Source organism: Mytilus trossulus, unplaced genomic scaffold, assembly GCF_036588685.1.
Source record: "Mytilus trossulus isolate FHL-02 unplaced genomic scaffold, PNRI_Mtr1.1.1.hap1 h1tg000210l__unscaffolded, whole genome shotgun sequence".
Taxonomy (NCBI): Eukaryota; Metazoa; Mollusca; class Bivalvia; order Mytilida; family Mytilidae; genus Mytilus; species Mytilus trossulus.
This window is the reverse complement of record NW_026963310.1, coordinates 481,988-506,487: the sequence shown is the minus strand read 5'-3', so window position 1 is coordinate 506,487 and position 24,500 is coordinate 481,988.

The window sequence follows — 24,500 nt, the reverse complement described above, 5'->3', positions numbered from 1 at the left end:
AACGGCTTATTATGTAACTGTATGATTAGTCTCAGATTCAAATAAATAATCAGCAAACACTAGAATTCCTACTGTTAAAGAACACAAATAATTTTAATTTGCAAAAAAATTTTAACAGCAAAATAGATATAAATGAAGGTTATAACGCAAATTGAGGTTAAAGCTCAAATATGCGTTTTCTATATGAGTTATGGAAAATATGTTCAAACTTGAAATTAGAGTAATTTTACGGTCTTAAAAAAACGAAACACGCAATCTATACGTCTTCTAGATTCGCCACTTATATTATAAAAAAGTGTATATCGAATTAAAATATTGTAAGAAATAAGAAAACAGGGACACCCGCGAAATCGGATTATGTGAGTCTGATTAGGTTTATTATAAACATTCTCATTGATATTTTTAAGCAAGCGACACTAAGTGATTCGAATTCATAGCGTATTGAACTACATGTATTTGTATAAAGCTGCATATCTCAAAAGTTAGAAGGTTTGACTGTAACATATACAAGTATGGAACACATATCTAACGATTTTTTTCCCTATTTGCCATATGTCCACTGCCCTTGCCTTTGGCCTCATTTCTATATCATTTTTCCTTCTGCCACAGACCTTCATCATGAATTGTATTGCGACCATTTAAGCATTTGTGACATGTCAGTGCATACACTTAAATATAAATAATATGTCTTTTTTTTTTATTATTGAAAAAAAAAACCGTCAGTGAAGTTGTTTGCTATGTCCGATCCGGTTTGTGAAATTTAAAATTTTCAGGTGTAATTTTGCTTGGAATTCTTGATTGTTTTTAGCTCACTTGACCCAACAGGAACATTTGTTTTTTTTCATCACTTGGCACCTGTCGACCGTCGTTCTTTATCTTTCAATACAATCTTTTACATAAATTTTCACATCTAAAATTACTAGCCTGCATTTAACAAACCTTGTTTAAAATCATTAGTCTTTTTTAACTATAATTAGGTTATCTAGTTATAAAAAGTTCAATGTGACCCGCTAGTTAACCAAGATGGCCTTCAAGGCTAAGAAATAAACAAAGGGGGCACGCAAGTGCATGATGTCAATTATTTAAAAGCAGCCGTAGACATAGACGATTCGAAATGGCCAGATGATTATCTTAAAAATCTTGAGCTCTACCATTTGTACATTTACTATAAATTTCTCACATTAATTCTTAAAGAAGTTATTGCATTACCCTTAAAAGACGAATTTGAAGTTCTTTTTATCGATTTTTATCTATTATTTTCAAACATATATATAAAAGTCATATAGCTAAAATGACTTAGGAAGTCAAGAAGATATACATATACATCGACTTGGCCGATATCATAATAAAACTTTTGACCTTTAATTAAGAGGTTTTCTTTTCATTTCATTGCGTTTTTACACGCCCGTCCAAAATTTTTACAGGACGTACTATTGTATACATCCGTCCGTCCGTCTGTCTTTCCTTCCTTCCATATGTCCGTTCCTCTATCTATCAGTCCTTCTGTCCGTTCGTCCGTCTATCTCTCCGTTTACCCTTCCGCTCAGCGTAAACATGTCTCACCGTAACTTGAGAACAGCTTATCTAGATTTCATGAAACTTAATAAAGTTATTTCTTGAAATGGTCAAACGATCTGTAAACCTTTTAGTGAAAATCAAATGAAATATTTTTGAGTTACAGAACTTTGCAAGTAAAACAGGAGTGTGTTTTTTTTTAACATGTCGCGCCATATCTCAAAACGATTTATCATTATTGCATTAAACTTTACACTATTCTTAGTAATATAAATCTTAACTTCAGCATACTTTTTTGAAGATGTTTTGAATTTTGTTTATTAAGCGTTATTTAATATTTGTTTTGGTAAAATAAGAGGGGTCACATATTGCGATGTATCTCAAAACCTATATAAAAAAAAATATCATAATGTTAATGTTAAAAAAATAGTTAGATATCAGTGTTTGCTATTGAGTATTTATATTCCATTTAAAATAAGTTTGAAGATCAGTGAAATAACGGATACGGATAATGTGTAGTACTATAATTACCTATGTAGATAAATGTAAACATGCCAAGTTTACTTTATGATAAATATATATTCAAATTCTTTCGAAAGACAATGTTCAGATCCGTGTTAACATTGCTTTTCATAAATTGTTGGTTTTAAAAAAATATAAAAAAACCGGGTGACATATAGACGAAACCGGGTGATTGTAAGTAAACAAAATGACGAAACCGGTGTATTTTTATTTGACATGACCAATTTCTTTCGTTTCATACACAGACATTCAAGAACTGAGATGCTCATAATGACTAGTTTTGCAATCTCCGTGTCAGTATCTATCTTCCCGTACCTTTCTTTCCATACAATGTGAACAATTTAACGAGAAATAAAACACTTTCGAGGCAATTTTCACTCAACTCGTCATTTTGACATGCATTTTTACTAATTTCTTCGTTAATATAGAACGGTTGTAGAAAATATTGCATATCACGATAGAAAAAATAGTTATATATGTATATATATTCTTCAATATCATTAAAAAAAATAATAAAATAAGGAGAAACCTAGCTTTCTTCTGTCTATTAATGTTCCGTCATTGTGCCGAATGTAAAATATCATCGAGTCCGAACAAATTTTGCCGGTGTGGTTTAGACACAGTGTTGATGCATGGTATAAAAGAGCTTGTGCAAAATGTTTTGTCCGATTATTATGAAAATATGATAAATTTAGTTTGAAATAATCCACTGACATCTTATGGGATTCATCGTCCTTGAAATAATTAAAGTTAAAGTTAATTGATTACAACGCAAACTTTGCACATGATAAAACCATACCATTTCTTGCAAACTGTTGGTTAACATATAACTTTGAACAATATCAATCGGAAGTGCCCTTGAGTAAACCGGAAGTAGCCATGTTTGCACTTATTTTCTGGAGAAGTATCTTGATAATAAATATTATCAGAATACGCATTCAAAAACCTCATCAATCGAGACCGGAATTCCACCTTTCAATTCATCAGAAGTACCTCATATCTCCCTCATTACATGTTATAGTATATTGAAACCATCCATGTTTTGAATCAGTGTGCATAAACTTATTATGTGAGACAGAAAGTTACATTTATTGTTCAAATATCTCCTTTATTTCAGGCAAAAATAAATAGAAACTTATATTTATTGAATCCGTATGAACAAACATATGTTGGAACGCCAAAAGTAACTTTGGACTAATCATTAGTAGTTTTACATACATATTTTTGAAAATTGATGTGGAAAATTCTTCAATTGATCTCTGAACAATTGTTTTGTAATCATTTACTACATTTTTCATTCAGAGTAATGCAGTACGCTAATGAAGATGATATACTTTGATGTTTGTCTCACTGGCTATCATAACGCACCTTCTTAGCACTGCATTGCTTTGAATCAATGCCTTTAGTTTCAACGAGCAATAATTCTGCAATCATGAGTGTATTAAAATACAAATTTGCTTATACATGTTGTCGTCAACGTAGCAGCGAAATATTTATAAATTATTAAACAAAATGAAGCAGTGTTACAGTATAATACAATTTTAAAAAGTCAAATTCATTGAAAATTATCATTAATGCTTGACTTATTGTATTATCTCTTTTTTTGGTATATTTGATAATAATGTAATTTTGGATGTAACGCGTGTCCTGATTGGCTGACGTTACTTTGTTATGAGCCCATATACATAATGCAGTCATGTGACCGTGACGTCATCAACCTTTTTTCATGGTTTTCTACGGTTTAAAATGAATTTAGAATTAAATTATAAGAACTGACTGTAATATTTTTTCTGGCTACGCGCGTTATTCAGTGTGCACCAAATTTTTTATTTTATTTCTTCATGTACAGAAAAAAATATTACGGTCATTCCTTAATTGTGTTTGTTGTCGGCTCTTTTGTACGTCGTTTTGTTTTATTTTACATGTAAAATAAATCCCAATTTATTTTGTTAATTTAAAAATGTAATAAAATCTAGATCGTACATTGCAATATGAACATGATGATATCAGATGCATATTATTGTTTAGTGTTTGATTTGGTATAAAGTAATGTGAATCAATTATGTATTTGATATTTTAAATTGTACAGTTAACTTACTTATTTGTAAGATTAGGTAATTTTCCTGGTGCAGTTAAATTAGGAAAGATATATAAAAAGATGATATTTGTAGTGAGATATCATTAAGCAAATGTAGTTAAACTCATCATAGAGACCAGGACTAGAATTTTTATTTACGCCAGACGCTCGTTTCGTCTACAAAAGTCTCATCAGTCACGCGCGAATGAAAAGAATATTAAAAAGGGCCAAAAAAAGTTCGAAGTTGAAGAGCAATGAGAACCCAAAAAATCCTAAAGGTTTTTGCGAAAACAGCTAAGGAAATGTAGATAAAATATATTTTCATATGATGTAAATATTTGATATTTTTATTTTAAAAATACGAACAAATGGTGTAATTGCGAATACGACGAGACCAAGCACTTTGTCTATTTGAATAAAAAAATTGAGACATCTAGATATTTTCAAAATGTCATTATAGGGCTTTACTTAACACATACATTAATTTTGGAATAAATGTGTTAAAAAACAGTGTTTGGATTTCGCATGTGTTTTAATGAAAATGTTTTGAGATAAATTATAATTAAATGCTTGTTTGATTTTTAAGACATATCACCGAATGACCTTTAAAGTTTGTATGACGGGCATATTGCTTCTTTATTAAAATATGTACGTCATTGGTAAACTTATAAAAGATCATCCATAAATTGATTTATTAACAGGTTTTCAAGCACAATATGTTCGATCTTTATTTGTACTTAACGTTTCGAACTTACAAGTTAGTAATTAATCACATATTGTGTAGACAAAACTATTTCATGGCATATAGGTACACACACACATATACATATATACATACATCATTGTACATGAATCATAGAACTAAGACTGTTCAGTGAAGTTTTCAAATTTCACTAATATCGGACTCTTCTTCTATTTCTATTTCTATTGCATCCTTTTCGCCTAAAAATATGCAAAAATAAACAAAAATAATTTTGTCATAATTACCATGCAAATTCCATCGTAGGAAACCTTAAATTGATGACAAAATAATCAATATTAAAACATATCCATTGATGAATAAGTATTCGGATTTCAAATATTTTGGCTCCGAGCATCACTGAAGAGACATGTATTGTCGAAATGCGCATCTGGTGCAAGAAAATTGGTACCGTTAATTTTTTTACTACAAGATACATGTTTCCCTTGATTGCTAAATCATATTTTGTAAAGTCTAGTAAATGTATGTATTTATTTTATACTTTCACAAATTCTTATTAAAACCATCTTGTGATGTCATTCTATTGTTGTACCCGTTCTTTATTTCAGTGATTGGACAATATTTACCTGTTAGAAACCAATATATTACCTTTATCTGTCAAATATTTTAAAGAATAGTCCTCCTCTTTCTTACAAATATTGGACAGATGTAGGTAGCATAACTTATTCTAACAGGTAGATGATAGATTATTGAAAACAATGCAATTCTGCTAATTGTTTTCATCATGTCACGGATTTGTCAATATATAAATCCTTGATCATCTGAAAAAAAACCAACAATCAAAGAACAACTGCCAGTAACAAACAAAAAGTGTTATTAAAGTCACCTTTCAATACAACAATCAAAACTTTATTGAGAAAAAAATAGCTTCCAGATTGATTTGAATATTACCAATATTGATATCACAGCCACTTTTGTCATGTTTTGTATTGGCACCTTTAGCACTAATAATATTGGTCGATAATGCTCGTTACAAGTCATGATTTTGCTGCTTTTATGTATTTTTTTTTCTCAAAAGATTTACCCTCGTCCGTCTTTGGTTATCAAAATCGACCTCGGATGTTACTCTTATTCTTCTTAACATCATTTGCAGCTACCATAATAAAGTACAAAAGAAAAAATAAAGTAATGCTTCCAACATTGACAGATCATGCCTCAATACAATGATCATAAACAACCTCAACCTCACCTTGTGTACAAAATGCAAATCTAGAACTTGCTTCATGAACTAGGGAACTACCATAGTTCTTATAAATTTTTAAGTTTCGGCGTTGATTTACAAGTTGTTTCTTAAGTTTGAATATGAATATAATGCAATACTTTGCTTATCAACGACCATTAACAGGGGAAGCAGAATAAAGACGTTATCGCATGGCATCAGATCTTTCTAAAAAAAAGCAAGAAATTATAAAAGTACTGGGTTCTTTACATGGACATGTAAGAAGTAAAAAAAGAGGATTTCTTGATAGCATTGAGGTAGTTATACTTAGGCTAGTCCTCTATTTTTATAGTTTCCTATAAAGTTTACCCAATGTTGTAGTACACAACCCTACATTCTTGATATGTTTGCATGTGTTGATTATTTGTACGATTATTGATCTTCCGTTTTTTTTTCTATTCAAAAGTGTCCTTTCTGAAAAAGCATATCTTAGAATGAAGGTACTTCCCTTCTTTATCAATATCAAAATGGTAATACTAGAAATGAAGATAAACCACATTAATTTAGACATAGACAAATGCAAAAAAAAGGAAAATCAACATTAAAAAAAATATCACACAGAAACTGAACAATTTAATGCCATCGCAATCAATTTTAATAAAACTGCCGTATAACAAAGTCAATGTCGGACTGTTATATTTTTGTAACTGGGAGACAAAAAGTGCCGCTGCCTCAAGTTATCTTATTATAAAACACAGTTGAAAATGGGAGCACATTGGTCTATGGTTCACCGTAGGAGGAGTTATCGGGAAACGCTTAACACATTTTATGTAAGTATAACCCCAAAAAAAGACAAAAGTCACCTGTCTCCCAAAATAGAAAATATCAATAAAAATCAAAACCCTGAACACATACACACATTCAATATATGAACAGTAGCAAAACAATATGACCCCTCAAAACTTTTAAAGTTCAACAAATAGGAAAATCCTTGTGAGATACCACAAGACACCTTCATAAGCGGAAAAAATAAGCGTTGTTCTAATAAGGATGAAACCAAAAGAATAAAAGTAATGAACGAGGTACTTATCGCCAGGAAACAATCATCTGAAGCTTTCTTTGTGGTATATTGTGTTTGTCCCGTTGATATGTATGTATTATTTACATCTTTGAGTTAAGGACTGACATAGATCATTATAAAAGATAAGTGTCATCCCGTTTTATGGCCTTGAAAGTATGACCCAATTTTCAAAAAAACATCATGAATTACTTACTATACAACGAGAAGATTAATATAAAGTAAGTATACCATGATAATAGTATATAACTATTACATGTTTTTAGTTGATAACAGTAAAATATCTTTTCACAGACGGTTTAGAAAGAGTTATTACAGTACCGACATAAACATAATAAACAGTGCTATGTACGATAATTACACAATAAACAAATACTAGTATGTATTTTCGGTTTTGCATTATGTGAACAAAACACATAAACAATTTCGTTGTTCTTTTCTCGTAGCATCAATTCCTTGTTACATGGACCACATATACATGTTATATTTCTACTTTTCGTTTTGCAAGTTAACTTTCTTATTATCATTACACAAAATCAAAATGCCGCTGAAAATTTTACGAAATAACGATAGCAGTGGATAATATTCAATGTTTCTCAGTCTTTGATTTTCTATGTTGTGTTTGGCATTTCTTGTGTTGAATGTTTTGTTTGTTGATCTTTTTTTTATTGCCATGACATTGTAAGTTTTTTGTCCACCTTGTGAGTGTGAATTAATACAAATCATTCAAATGTGACAGTTCAATAAGTAAAATGAATATCGTCGTGGGAGATAACAATGAGTTTTCATGTACTACTAGGTGCTAAAGATTGATAATTCATATGAAAAGGTGTGAGTATTAATAACGAGACAAACAGTAATAATCACTGATTATCATAGAAGCGAACTCATGAAGTGAGTTTTTACCATTCACTATTCACTTCCTTGTTTGAAATTATAAAAGTATAAATTGATGATATAAATACCTTATATTTAACAACTGGTTTAAATTTTGAAAATGATAAAAAAAAAAGAGAAGATGTTATAAAAAGATGTTAAGACATCAGTGCAGGGAAGTCTTATTTGCCAAAAAGCATATTCTTCACATAAATAGGGAATAAAACATTCATTTCGAGGTAGCATTTTGCAGATTTCAATCACACAAACTCATCATATATATCAGGATTTAATTTTGTATATACGCCAGACGCGCGTTTCATTACAAAAGACTCATCATTGACGCTCAAATTCAAAAAAGTAAATAAGGCAAAAATAAAGTACAAAATTGAGGATCACTGAAGACCAGATTTCCTTTCTTTTTTGTCAAATACAGCTAAGGTAATATATTCCTGTGGTAAAAGCCTTAGCATTTCAAAATTCAAAATTTTGTGAACAGTTTATTTATCAATATAACCATATCAGGATAATTCATGCCAGCACAGACTACTGTACTGGTGATACTCTCGGGAAATAAAAACACCACCAGCAGTGGCGTCGACCAAGTGTTTATAAATAAACTCATCATAATGATCAAAGATACCAGGATTAAACTTGTATATACGCAAGATGCGCGTTTCGTCTACCAAAGACTCATCAGTGACGCTCGAATGAACAAAAAAGCCAAATAAAGTACGAGATAAAAGAACATTGAGGACCAATATACAAACATATTCTTAATAGGGCTTTGCTGTCAAAATTTGTTTTCGATACCATTTTAGTCTTCATATGAGTTTTGCTTTGGTGTTTGAAGTTTGTTTAAGACTTTCAAGGTCCAATATTCGTACCCTCAGACGTCAGAATTCAATTCCTACGTATATTGTGTCGAAATAAGTTACAGATAAATTATTTGACAAAACATATAAAATAAATCAACCTAAAAATTCGGTAATGGTATCGTCCGACTTAAAGATAAGTTGATACCCTATAGGGTAAGTGTATTTGACAGATGTATTTGCTTCTTTTTATCATTGTTTATCAGTCAACTGGCATTTAGACTGTGCTATGCTAAGTCTTCAAAGAAGGGAATGTTATGGTATGAAATGTTCAAAAATACTGTTTAGGATTGTTGTCGAGTTTCCTGGATATTCGTCATTGAACTGGTTTGGCCTAATCGGTATTGTCTGAATTTGATTCAGCTTAAAATAAAACAATTTTAATATTATGATCAATCGATTTATTGTGTATTAACGAATTTTTTTTCTAAATTGTAATAGTATAACAAACACTATTATTTAGTGTGTTAATATTACAGTATTATGTTTAGAAATTTAAAAGTATTAAACTTTAAAAATAGGATAAATATTATTAGGAGATTTCGATAGGTTTGTAGATTTTCATTAATATTCGGTTAAAATGTAGAATTACAAAGGAAATCAACGCATTCCCCAGTTAGTTTTAGGTAGACACTAAACTTTTGTAAGCTTAGATATCCCATTGTTAATATATAATAGCTATTGTTTTATTCCGAATAAGAGTTTTCAATTTCTCTTGAAAATTAAATAATGCAATGATTGATTAAGCCGATTACAGACATTTACTTCCTTAGTAAAATATTAAAATGAATTACACCAAATTGCATTTGACGGCGACAATAAATGACATTTTCTACACATATAAAATAAACAAATTAGATATGAGCAACAGTAAACGAAACAGATATTTCACAAACATTGCCATCAAATTATCATTTTTAAACACTATCTCGTTCTGGGAAGATGTTGAAACCTAAAAGTGTTCTCTGAGTACAGCCAAACCTGCGCATCTGTAAAACATTTCAGGCATAGAATGTCCTAGATAAAATAATTTCAAATATGTTTCATGTTTTAGAAAAACGAAAACTTACCAGGATTTTGCTGTGCACTTTTTTTCATTTCTCCAGAAGATGCCAAAATAAACTAAGTTGGGAAACAGGTTTGAGAACTTCCCCACAGGAAATAATTGAAGTAAGCAGTAGTGCTTGACATGGACATTAGATGGACATATACATGACAATAATTGGTTATTTAAACTATGTACCTGAGTGGACCATATCAAGGTAAACTCAACTGTTTGTTTATTTTATCATCTTCTGCAGGGACGAAAAAAAGTGTACGGCAAAATTCAGTTAAGTTATGAATTTTCAAAATCATACAATGCATTTGAGTTTTATTTATCTAGGGCATGCTATGCCTTAAAAAGTTTCCAGATGCACAGGTTTGCATGTACTCATAGTAAATATTGAGGTTAAAATACGGCCATTTTAGCCATGGGGTCCACATGAACCTTAAGCAGTTTTTAATGGTACGAAAAATGGAGAAAAAATTGTGGGATGAAGCTGATTTGATGGCTTACAAAAACTCAAGCTTATATGGCAATGTTAAAATGCTTGCTAAAATGTCATGAGATGACAGGAATGAAAGGCGAGGAAAGAAAAGGACATAAGTCATTAAAACATATCAATAAATGATTAATAATGTTAGTTTTTGTTAAATATACTGAGATAAAACTACATACTACTGTTTATTGACAACCTGTCAGAATCAGCTCATTGATTTTAATTTTCAAGTACATCTGTTTAAAGAGGATAATTTATATCAAATACTCTATAGCAGGTTTTTTTAAAGGCTGTAGAGGTTTGAGATGGTGTTTAATTTTTAAGAAGGGTACACAAATTAATACGAAATGATTGTCGATATATTTCGACTGATTGCTTTCTGGTGTTTACACGATGCTTTTAAGCACCACATGTAGACTATTTCATGGCGGCAGTTTTTATTGATGAAGGAAGTAGAATTTTTCATTGCGGCCAGTTTTCATTGGTGGAGGTAGCCGGAGTGCCCGGTGAAAACCACCGACCTTCGATAGAAAAGTGACAATATTAGTCAAGTACGATTGTAGGCAAGTGCACCCGCACAGGCGGGGTTTGAAATCACAACTGCAGTGTTGACTGGTTAGTGATTACAGTAGTAACTACTTAGACCACTCGGTGACGTAGGCCCCCGGGACATTTTGATACGATGATGTTCTTTATTTTAGGAAAACAGAATTTCGTTTTGTAAAATTCATTAATGAAAACATAACGAATTCTGAACTAATAGGTAATAATGTTTGTTTATATCGCTGTGTATTTAAGAAATACAATAGCGTATTAGAGTTGTTATTAATTCTTTTTATGTGTTTAAGTTTCTTTTTTTGCAATTAAGGGACATTTCGTTTAGAATTTTCTTAGGAGTACGGTATTTCTGTTTACTTTTTATTCAAAGTTGTTTTAACAGTTAAAGCTAGGATTTAAAATTTAAAAAGAATAAGATATTTAGAGAAAACTAATTTGCATATTCAAACATCATACAAGAGTGTCGAAAATTACCAGAGGGACATTCAGACTTTTAGATGAAAATAAACTGACAACGCCATGGCTTAAAAAAAAAGAAATAGATATACAGACAAATAATAGAACGCAAGTCAACATAGACAACTAAAGGCTTATTAACACGAAAACAAACCTAAATTGGGAATGATTATTTCAAACCCGATATATAGTTGAGAGGTCAAATTGTTGATTACATGTGATGTATTTGATTATTATGAAACATTACAAAGAATATCAAATCATTATGATTACCGTTTTATGCCGGAAATAAAACGAGTAGATAAATAAAACCAAGTATCTAAATACATGAAATACATGAAATAGTACACACTGGATTTTCTGCACGTTGGTAATTATTAATATGACCTTGTATATGATTTATCTATATATGTCCAAAAACTGTAGACATGCTACATTTGACTGGACTAGAATCCGGTTACTTTGACAATTTTAACTGCTTTGGTGAGACTCATTTCTTGATGCGTACATTAAATACGACGAGAACCCGGTGTTTTGCAGTACCTCCTAAATTCTCCGCAGCACCCAGGCCTTAAGTGGTATAGTGTCGATCATATTTGGTCATTCTTAAGGTGGTTGTTCTTTTATCAATGGTTCCCGTGTTTATAAAAAAAGAAGATGTGGTATGATTGCCAACGACACAACTATCCACAAAAGTTAGTTGATTATATGATTTTGTTGAAATTGAATTAGATTTGTCGCAGCCAAATTCACACAAATAGACAAACTAACTTTCGGATAAAAAAAAAGAAAAGAAAAACCGGGGAAATTATTAGTATAGAAAAAACAAAATGAATTCCTTAGCATATTCTATGATACATAAAAAAAATGTCAAGGTGTCCATCCAATTTCTGCCGTTAACAAATGCTATTAATCCTTAATTTTAAGATAAATGCTGTGTTCAAACTAAATTCTATGAGCTTTTTACTTTTGCGACAATCTGAAGTAGAAAATAACGCAAAGTTGTTTTTTCTAATATAGATATTTATGTTCCGGACCATATGAGTATTTGGACCATACGCGTATGGTCATGAACATATGCTTATACTCATATGATCCGACCATATGAGTATGTAATCGTTCGGTTATAAAAGGGCCGGACCATATGAGTATTTGGACCATAGACGTATTTTTTCAATAATATGCAAAAGAAAATTTTAGAAAAACAACAATGATTGCTACATGCAATTGTATTATATACAATTCAAATAACAATAAATATTGATGTCAAAGTTAGTTGTCATCGCTAATTTTATTCCTGCATATGCGTACGGTGATATTTACTTCCACACGGTACTATAGCTTTTGTTGACCCAGGGTCATTCCGATGTGTTTTTAAAAAGCTCTAGATCTCAAAAAACGTAACGACTGAAGTACATCATATCTGCAGACAACTTTAGAAAATAAACTTTTGACTGGTGACGTCATTCATTTTTTTTAAAACAAAACACGAATAAGTATAAACATTACAGTGCTAATGCTAATCATATTAAGTAAGCAATTTATGAGACTCTTTATCCTGTCGAAGTTTACGTCAGGTTATTGTAAACGATTGACTTCTTGTGTAACAGTTCGTTAAGATATTTTTGGAAGTTATCTTCCCAGGTCCACATTTTGCCATTCACTCATAATAACATATCGGTAAAAATGTGTTTACTATAGTTTTGACTAGTGATGACATTTACTGTGTGAATCCGTTTATTTTATTTTGATAATCTTGTTATTATTAATTTTTAATGATAAAATAACCTTTGGTGGTGACTTTTAGTGACATGACAACTAGAATGGTTATATATAGAGTTCAGCATTATAAATGTACTTGTTAATTTTCCCGACCATTCGCGTATGATCCGACCATATGCGTTTGGTCGGACCATATGACCGTATTGTGCAAATACTCATATGGTCCGGAACATATATACAAAAAAATACGAATATATGTCGAATCAAATTCGGCTATACATAACTTGACACCACACTAAGAATTGCGCAAACTGTTTGAATGTTTGATATTCTGTAAAAAGGTTTTATAACACTTGTTTTTTCCTCCTTTTTGTGAACGTTCCACACAAAAGTAAAATAAAACTGTAAAGAATATTGGACAATTTTCGTTTGTAATTTGCGCATATACAATTAATGATATTCTCTGTTGTAATTCCAACAAAAAGTCAAGTTTTTGCCATTCACATCTATAAAATAACATGTAGAGATAATTAGATTCTAAATGTTAATACGATAATGGCATAACTAGGTCAATTAGTTTGTCAAACAAACTTACTCCAAATACATAATGTTACGAATCAATTGCTGGTGGATTCAATCGGCAATCCTCGGGTGACTCCGCTTCTCTGTTAAATGTACGGAATCGGCCGAGTTGTGACGAATGCTGGTGGATTGTGAGCCCTCATAGAAATACTAATGTTCTGTAGATATGTTCAAACGGTATGGTTCGTGGAGTGTGAAAAATTCAAATATTTATTAAATATGAATTTTGGTTAGTATGAAACACCCTCATACATGTATATAGTATGAACATTAAACGTTCTGATATTTCAGAATAATGTTTTATTTTGACTGTCGATTTTATCTGTGATGTTACCTGATTTATATGTGTAGACCATAATTAATTATATTCCAAAACATCACTCTCATTTTTTTCATAAAGACAAAAGACGTTTCATGATTATTTTAGTGGGTTTTTTTTCATCATATCAACTAAATAATGAAAAATCCAGATTTTATTTGATAAGTAAGGTTATACATTGTGAAAAAAGCTTTCAATATGTGCTCTACTGGGTTAATATATTAAAAAGATGTTGTTTAGTTGCCAATAAGACACCTCTTTACAAGAGAAAAAAATGACACAGAAATTATATAGATCACCGTACCGCCTTCTACAATAAACAAAGCCAATACCGCATAATCAGGTATTAATGGCCCCTAAATTACAAACGTAAAACAATTCGAACGAGAAAACTAAAATCCTAATATATGTACAAAAAATGAGCGAAAAACAAATATGTACACATCAACAAACGACACCCACTGAATTACAGGCTTCACAATATAACGGAGAACAGACACATACATACAGAATGGGGCTGAGCGGACGAAGAACTGTAGTGGCCATATTTCAAATCTCCAGTCACCCCTTATAAAGGAGAGGGGTATATCCCATATCAAATAAATTACTCAATATGAGATTCATAAATGCTAGGATTTAAGATAGTGATTTGTCAGATATAGATTTTTGAAATGAAATTAAGACAGAAGTATGACGTAAACGTTTGTTCCTTCTATGTTTATACATTATCAAAAACATGAAAAATATGTTATGATGTTCTATGGAGGTTTTATTCTACACACACTCTGTACGTCTTAAATCTAAATTGTTTTTGATAAACTATGTGCCATCTGTTAGACTAGTTTGACACGTCGTGCAGTAAACATTAAATGTGCTAATTAAATGTTACATACAGTTTAGATAGTATCGAATTTGCGTGCGATAATTCTGAATGCATTCTCGTCAAGGTTATGTTAACAACTTAGCACTAACTCTTAATACTGCTGTAAAGTGTTGAAAAAATATTGTTGTTCAACCTAAGCTTTCTCTGAAAAGTTAACTTTTGCAAAATCTATTCATTTCAGAAATTTGGAAAATGAAATCAGAACATGTGTTTTGTTTATCATCATGTCTTTAAACTGTATTACACGTATTATATATACTTTTCTTATCAATTTAAACTTTTAGAAGTTTGGGGCATAGACATGTGCTGTAATGTCGCACAGCTTTATATTTAACCGTAATAAAATAGTACTGCATATGAGCTATCTACACTAAAAGATATTTTTTACGAAACTTTATAATACAAGTGGTACAGTTTATGCTAGAAATGGAGTTCTGATGTGTAATTGCATTGTCTATATTAACAGATTCGAAGTGTTATGCAAATATTCATGTCTTGGTTGACCATTGTGATGCGTTTGTGTATCATATGATTACATGCATGTGCCAATCCTTTTTAATTTTATTTCGACTGTACCGAATGCTACTTATCCCCAGATTGTAACCTGCAATATGTCGAGAACTATATACAGAGCTTCCACAGCTTCCAGTTGTCAAGGTGTCAAGTGGCTATAATCATTATCGTTTTTCTTGTGGCAAAAAATTATGTGTCTTTGCGTTACCAATATTTTAATGCGATTTCACAATGAAAATACAGAGAAAATGACAACTCGAAGAAACAGTTTGTAACATTTAATTAGCATATTTAGCATTTAATGAAGGGAATGTCAAGCTGCATGCTGGTACGATGACATAGCACAAACAAGATAAATGTTGCTCAAAAATCGGGTTTGTGAAAAAAAAAATCTACAAACGAGAAAAACACATCTTTGTCATTTATTTTAGGATTCAGCCATGGCTGTGTCAGTTTATTGTAGATTTTGGATAATAAATGTCCCTCTGGTATTTTTTGCCAGCGCTTTGTTACTTACAAATCACACCATACCACGTCATGCTATGTACTGGTTCTTGAAACTGCACGTGTTGAAGACCGTACTTTAACCCAGTTAATGGTTTACTTTTTTAATTGTTACTTGGATGGAGAGTTGTCTCATTGGCACTCACACCACATCTTCCTATATCTATTTAATCATTCAAGAAGTATGAGTAGGTTTCGTTTTAAATACGAAAAAAATATTAAATAATTGAGTTTACATTAAATGTTTGATAATCATTTTTAAAATATCATTCATCATAAGTATTTAACCAAATTAAGTGGAGTTAAAAAAATAAAAAAAAATAACTGATTACTCGGAAATCCTGTTCAGCAATAGGTTGAAAAATCATCATCAACTTGAAGAAATAAGTTAAAGGCCATGGACATTTCAGGCCATATTTAATGAATATACGTTAGCTTAGTGTATAGGATTAAAGCTGAATGCATAATTTCACAACTTCACCCTTAACTTCTGTTATAGAACTTATCCTTAAAACTTTCATAAAGCACATGCAATATAGATTTTTTTAATATTGTTTTAACGTTATTCTTATTTTACTTCGAAAAACAGTCACAACAATAAAGACTTGTTATCAGTATTAAGGTTAAATTAGGCAACGAATATCGCGCCACAGGTATTAACACAATTTTAATTTATTCAGGTTTACAGAGCAGTAATCCACAATTTGTGTAAGTACGACAATGCTATCAATAAAAAAAATATTAATAAATGTGCAGCACGACGAATGTCACCTGAGATCACCCCAAGTCTTAGTTGGGTTTGTGTTGTTAAGGAGTCTCGCGGGTTCAATACTGTCAGCAAAAAATTAAACATTTGTTTTTTTAGAACAAATTTTATTTATTACACTATTAGCTAATACTTTATGATATGATACAAAAAATATCCAAAACAATCGATTCAGTTTTGCCCCAGATGACTTTTAAAATGTTTATATCATTGAAAAAGCTCCAAATTATCTCCCTTTGGTGCAAAAATGCTATTTTTTGGCATTATAATTGAAATATCTTTTTTTACTCATCGGTGACCTATATTTTTTTTTTTATTGTTTTCAAAAAAGCTATACTTAAACTAGATAATTGTAAAATTTAAGCGATTTCTGTAATTAAGTACTTTTTTTTTCAATTTTACCTATTTTTCTTCTATTAGTTCAACAGAAAAAAAGTACCTTTACAAAAATGTATGCTTCTTTCAAAGGCAGATTGTGAGCGTAAATGATCGGTGACCCCTCTTTTTTATTTTATTTTTCTATCAGATATAAGATAAAGTTCCTTTATAGAACAAATTAGCGAAATATTATATTAATTAAAAAAAAAATTTAGACCTGCAAGCCCCCTTAAATACTTAGTTTTAAAAGGTTGCGTCCGGCGTACTATTATTTGTATGTTTGTCTTTTTCGCTTTCGCAATAGCGTTGTCAGTACATTTTCGTTCTATTTAGTCAAAATACAGGTGAACGTTTCGATCCTTTGAATACACATCTTTTAACCCCTGTTCTTGTCGTCTTGTTCCTTTTTTCTACTGTGGCCTACTTCACATATTGCCTTCTTAGAAAGAAAGTGGGCAAAATAAAAACAATGGTCCGAATTTATTTTTTTTGCCAAATTTCAACATTGTTTTAGTGCATTTTCTTTTATTGTATCTTGATACATATACATATAAGTTAATAAATCCAAAAGGATATAAAAAAATATGAAGAAACAAAAACTCTGAACTTTTATTGACGTACAACAATGAAAAAAATTAAAACAAGTATAGCTTTTTGGAATATGATTTCAGACAAACACTATCAAATAATAATATTTGTTTTATTCCATTTGTTTGCAGAAATCCAAACATTTCTCTGAATGCAAAAATTGAGAATCTCATCTTTGATTATACTTTTTTTTAATGTTTTTGGCTTTTTTTTGTATTAATTAATTTAAAGTTTCGATTAAAAAAACAATTCATCAATAAGTTGATAAAAAAAACCTTCTTCTTATTGAAATTAACAGTTTTTAATATTCACCATGTTCACTGAGGAAAAGAAATTGATAGATAAATATTTTAATCAAAAACTTGTAATGTGATGATAGGTGCCATAGATTCTTATGTATATTACAACTAGTATATCTTAATGATGATTTCAGCTCTGAATGAAGCTTATCCATTGAACAGTTTTGTGTTTTGAAAAAAGTTGTGCCATATCAGGAGTACTACAAAAAAAATATTATGGAGGAAAAGAATAAATTTTGCTCAAATGACTCACACCCAAACATAAGCCAACAGCCAATCCTGTAAAACAAACATGTCCTTCCTAGAAATAAATAGTTAATTTGCCTGATTATTGATATCGATAATGTGTGAGAGTCTAGAAAAAAAGGCCTCCCTATAAGTGTCAGGAGTGCAACTTTGAAGTTTAAAGACTCACACTGTAATAATACAAAAGCCAATATATGGTTCTGTTTTATTTTTCAAAAGATACTATACTAGATTCAAGAATGCACACAAAGAGTAGTCGGGTAGACTCAACGTTTTCTTTTTTCATTATGGCAATTATGACATTTAATTTGAAGCATTTGTAGAAATTGGTATAAACAACTTATGCCCGTTTGATTTTGCAGTATGTTTGCTTTCTTCAAATATGTAAGCTTTTCTTTTTATCCTTTACACATATCAAAATCAAAACATTTCCATGGCTCAAAGAAATTATGGTCAGTCGCGCTAGGATTTTAATTTTCACAATTCTATACACGGCTTTTAGTTGTGAGAAGTAACAGGAACGAAGGAATGACAAAAGCATATTCAGTAGATGTTTTGAGTGGCAAATACAGAAAATGTACATTTTGGGATATGTAACGTTATTAAATTGAGAATGAGATACATGTAAGGAACCTAAATAGACAACAACCCGTGCAAAAAAGTAGAAAACAGCCAAAGGCAATTATTTGTGGAACTTCAATGTAGTACAAAACTCTGCATAATATATTCGTTCATAGATGTCAATCTTTGAATTATTTTTGCTGAACATTTAAGGGAGACAATACGTTGAAACCTGAAAAAACAACAATTTGAGACATGTAAAATTACAATTTCTATGATCATTTTTTTTACCTTAATAGACAGAAAAAGATATGTTATGATTGGCAATGTAAAAACTCTTTACCAAAGACCAAATGACATAATAAGTGATAAGTAACTATAGATAATTGTACAGTTTTCATTACTGAATGAAATCCAAAGAAAACTATATATAGAAAGATCCCAAAATAAAATCTAGTAAAATGTATCATTGCAATTTGAAAATCAAATATTAACAATTAGTGGACTGATACTTATGAACCAAAGGGGAAACAATAATTAGCTGAACATCAACTGCCACATAAATAATCCTAGATATCTGAAACATTTTCATTAACATTTAACATATTTAATATATACATAAATACAGACAGCATCGACAATATATACAATGACGTAAGTGAGTTGATTTTCATTTTAGGTGTTCTGACGCAACTGTAAAGCACCGCTTGTGGGCTATTTCGGGGCGGGCAGTTTGTATTGATAGCGGAAGCCTTAGCGCTAGGAAAACATCAGCGAGTGGTTGATTGAAAAACTGATTCTCCTATTTAATTAAGATTGGAATCGAGTGTATCCGCACGAGCAGGATTTGAACTCACAGCCTCAGTGTTGACTAGCTAGTGATTATAGCAGTTACAACTTATACAACTAGTAGAAGAAAGTATTAAGTAAAAGTACTGACTATGCGGTATGGGTTTGCTCATTGTTGAAGGCAATACGGTGACATATAGTTGTTAATGTCTGTGTCATTTTGGTCTTTTGTGGATAGATGTCTCATTGGCAATCATACCAAATCTTTTTTTTTTTTATATAATACAGCATGTCATATCATCAGTACATTTTCTTAAAACAACCCTGATATACACAAAAAGATTAAATAAAAATATACGTTTCTGTTATCTACTATCTTGGTAAAGACTCAAACACAAAACACAACGTTCTGACCTAAGAGTACTTAAGATAGAGTCTCTTCTGTGGTCCATGTTTTCGATTGACAGTTTTCGATATTTCTAGTTATATAAAGTACAGTACAAACAGCTTCTTTTCGAACATAAATTGAACTTGACATGCCATTTACGTAGAAAACAATAGAAATGTTTACTTTCATGATATTTGGTATTTAGTTGATATTTGTTAAAAAGTTTATCTCACCTTTTTCAATATCCAATTCATTAGCATTGAAATATTTAATAACGATATGAAGATGTACTTCTCCCTTGTTTTTGACGTGATTAAACTTCACATGTGGTATGAATTATAAACAACCCCAAGCCAACTAGTAAATGTCAATTGTATCGTACAGGTGTGACCTTAACCCCTGATTTCTAATTAGAACAATCTACAAAGTCACACATTGTATGCTCAAGTTTAACTTGCAGAACACAATTTGTTTATTTAATTGTTTATATGAACTTTTATATCTTTTCTTTACATACATCTTATCACAATATTTACTAAATTATCATCAAATTTTGTGCATACAGAATTTAATGTGTCTATACGACATACAGTATGATTGGTTTCAATCTTTTAGTAATATTTATTGTAGTTTGCTGTTTGCTGTCTCAAAAAGATATAAGCTTTTATTTCTATTCTTTACATTTTATATCAAATCATAATATGTCCACCACTTTAAATGTTACGGATAAATAACCCATGCATTTTTATTGTCACAATTCTACACAAAGCATGAATTGGTAGAAGTATCAGGAAAAATGACAAAATCAAATTGATTAGATGTTATGAGTGGAAATGAACCTTTGAGAATTGTAACTTTGTAAAATTGAGAAAAAAATGGGGAGCGTTCCAAAAAGGCAACAACAGGTGCAACGAGCAGAAAAACTGCATCTATGCCTGATAAATTAGTTCTAAGATGATATGTGTTCAATTCTTTTGCTAAACATTTCAGGAAGACAATACGTTGAAACTTTAGCACACGACATTTTAAGACAGAAGCCATTGCAACTTTTTTTTATTAATGTTTTGTTTAACTGTATAGAAACAAGATGATATAGCGTGATTGCCAACGAGAAAACTCTCCACCAAACACCTAAATGATATAATTATAGCAATTATAGGTTATCGTACGGCCTTCATTATTGATAGAAATCCATATCGCACAGCAAGCTTTAGAGAGAGAAAAAAAACGATATTAAAGCTGGACAAATGTACAACTACAATTTGATAACTATGATACTTATGAAAGGAGAAGAGTTAGTAGTTGAATATATATAGATTCTACAACAGCATCGAGTGTGATACAATATTTATCCACTCGAAAAAATTAAATGTTCCAGTTTAAAAAGCGAGGGTCCCCGAGCGTTTCAAATGAATAAAATTTAACTGTCGAGAGTGAAGTGGATAAATATCGTATTGAACGAGATTTTGTGGTGGTTTTGTTTCTTTAATAATTGAAGACGATATACAGACAATCTTATTCCTCCTTTTATAATGATTTAACATGAGATGTAATCTTTCTTCATTAGACATGTTTTCTTTTTTCAAGACGTCACAATAGGAATTTCAGCGGAAAGAAAGAAAATTTGTTGTGATTGAATTTTGACCAATGAAGAACTGAGATCAAACGTACCATACGCAGATTAAATAAAATAATCAACAGGTCAGGAAAAGAATGAAATTGAGTAAGAATTAAACATATATATATATATATCTAAAACGTGTATGATCAGGTTAGAAACATAATAATTATACGCGAAATATCAACTGCAAAAAAAAATTCATAAACAACATATAATGCATTGTTTACATACAAAAAATACCCACAGCATCGACAAAAGTCGAAAAAAGTTATCGAATGAAATACTATGAAGAAAATACTAAGTAAGAGAACATTACAGCAGATAATATTAACAATCAGTACATTTCCTCAAAACAACACTGAGTAACACAATCAAGAGGATAAAAATCAACACACGTTTCAGCTATCGACTATATTAATTGGTAAACACACAAAAAAATACAACGTACTGATATAAGAGTACGTAAAGCAAAGCTTTTACTGCGGTTCATTTTTTCGAATGACAGTTTTAGATATTTCTAGTTCAAAAAGGTACAATATTAGCAGCTTTTTTTTTAACATGAATTAAACTTGAAATTCCATTTACATACTAGTACTTATTATTGCACTTTAAATGTTTACTCAATACTTTTATGACATTTGGTATTTAGTCGATATTTGGTTAAGTGTTTATTTCACCTTTTTTCAATATCAATAATTTTTGGCATTATTGTTTTAATAACGACATTGTTTTTGACTTGTTAATATGTGGTATGAATTCCTACCAACCCCATACCGACTTGTAAATGTCAGTTTTATCGTACAGTTGTGACCGTAACCTTCCGATTTCTGAATAGAACGATTAACAAAGACAAATATCAAACGTAAGTTCAATTCACAGAAACAAATCTTTCTCATTTAATGTTTGAACTTTAGTGACTAGTTTTTTTTACAAATATTAAATCAAAATATTTATATTGCTTAAACATTCACCGGTCAATCGCGAATGCAGTTTAATTTCCATAATTGTACTCAATATGTGTGGTTCTAATGACTGCAATAAAAGACGGAAAGGCAAAATTAAATTTTATACATGTATAGAGTGGAAAAGAAATTTTGGGAAATATACGTTGTACAATATCTTGCTTGTCATGTTTGAATTTTTTGTCAACTTTTCGAAATCATCTAGTTTTATCCATTCGAATGCCTTAAAAAAAATGCCCATGAATAATTATAAGCCATTTGTAAAAGTCAGATAAGATCTTTTTCAATAGTGTTTAAAACTTTAACTGGTCAATGATAAAGCTATGAAAAAACAAGAGAGAACATTTTCCCGCCAAAAATACAATTGATAATATCTCGAAAACAAGCACATTGACCCCTGCATTGTTTTTGTTTTTTTTATTTCGCAATTAATTTCCTTTCAATAGTTTTTTGTTAGGAGGGTTTATAATTATATTCCGATTATCTGTTAAAAATATGAATTGCTATTCAAAAGAAAAACAATCTGAATATTTCATTCGATCCAATTGAAAGGGGTGATAGAAATGTCATTACAAATTTAATAAAAACACATTTTTTCGTCGTAGAACACATCTCGGGTGTCAGGATTGCCCAAAAGAAAGACCTCCTTATGGTTGGTCTTTCATTTGACCAATCATGATACCCCTCGGTATGTTCTACGTCAAGAAACATATTAAAATATGCATGATTTATAACTTATGGTTTGTTACATGATACGGGTAATGTTCTCCTGATATATTTTATGTTGATATAATACTTAACCCCGAACAGGATGGATTGTGCTTATTTTTAAAATGGGAACATGATTAGTTCAATTAGTTTAATTGAGGTCTGGGGCGGGCATGTCAGTAATTGCTAGTAGTCCTTTGTTAATGTTTCATTGTCATTTTGCATTGTTTTTTATTGCCTGTTTTGACATCGGACTCAGACAACTATCACACTTACTGTCTTTATTGTTGTGAGTTTTTTTAAAGTATATATTGGCTAGATGTATAAAGGAAGGGTTGAGATCTCTCAAAACATGCTCAGCCCCGCCGCATTTTTGCGACTGTCTCAAGTCAGGAGCATCTTGCCTTTAAAATTGTTTTAAATTTTAAGTCATTTATTTGTTTTTGAGTTACGAATGAATTTTATTTTTACTGATCTAGTAAACATTTTTATTAAGGGTCTAGGTGCTGGACTTTCTCGCTGCGTTGAAGTCTCAGTGGTGTCCTTTGGTGGTTTTCTGCATTTTGGTCGGATTGTTGTCTCTGTGATACATGTGATGCATTCCCGATTTTCTATTTTTCATTTTATCAATCTACATGTACATGTATCACGATTGTGTTCTCCCTGCGTGTCAGTTTTTAACTCTTTTACATGTAGGTATATCTTTTACTCTATAAAATGATGAACTAATTTATGTTACAAACCCTCATGCAAACCAATACAAACTTACAGGTATAATTTCGGACATTACAAGTCACAGACTTTTTAAACCAGATCGCTCTGGAAAAGATGATCAAGCGATTTTTTTTTTCTTAATCTTCCCTTTGTCATAAATTAGGTCAATCGAACACACTCCTTATTTCAAAGATCAGTTTGTACCAATCATTTCTTATACCTATATACCAAACCTATTGCATCTCAAATTGTCAATTACAAACACGTTTTGCAGCACCTCAATATTGACGACTTCAAGTCTAAACCTTCCAATTGCACTTGTGCTAGTTCTAAATTCACTTATAATTCAGTTGTCCACGTTATAACCGGTTACCTCAACACTTCCCTGTGACATGTGTTATCGAAAGTCCGAAATATCGTGAGCCTAAATCCACCAATTGAAAATACAACTTTAAAATTATGATTGATTCAGGCCAGGACTTTGCCAGGTAATGGGATAAGGCGATGAGGTCTTATCTTATGATACAAATCAGAATTAAG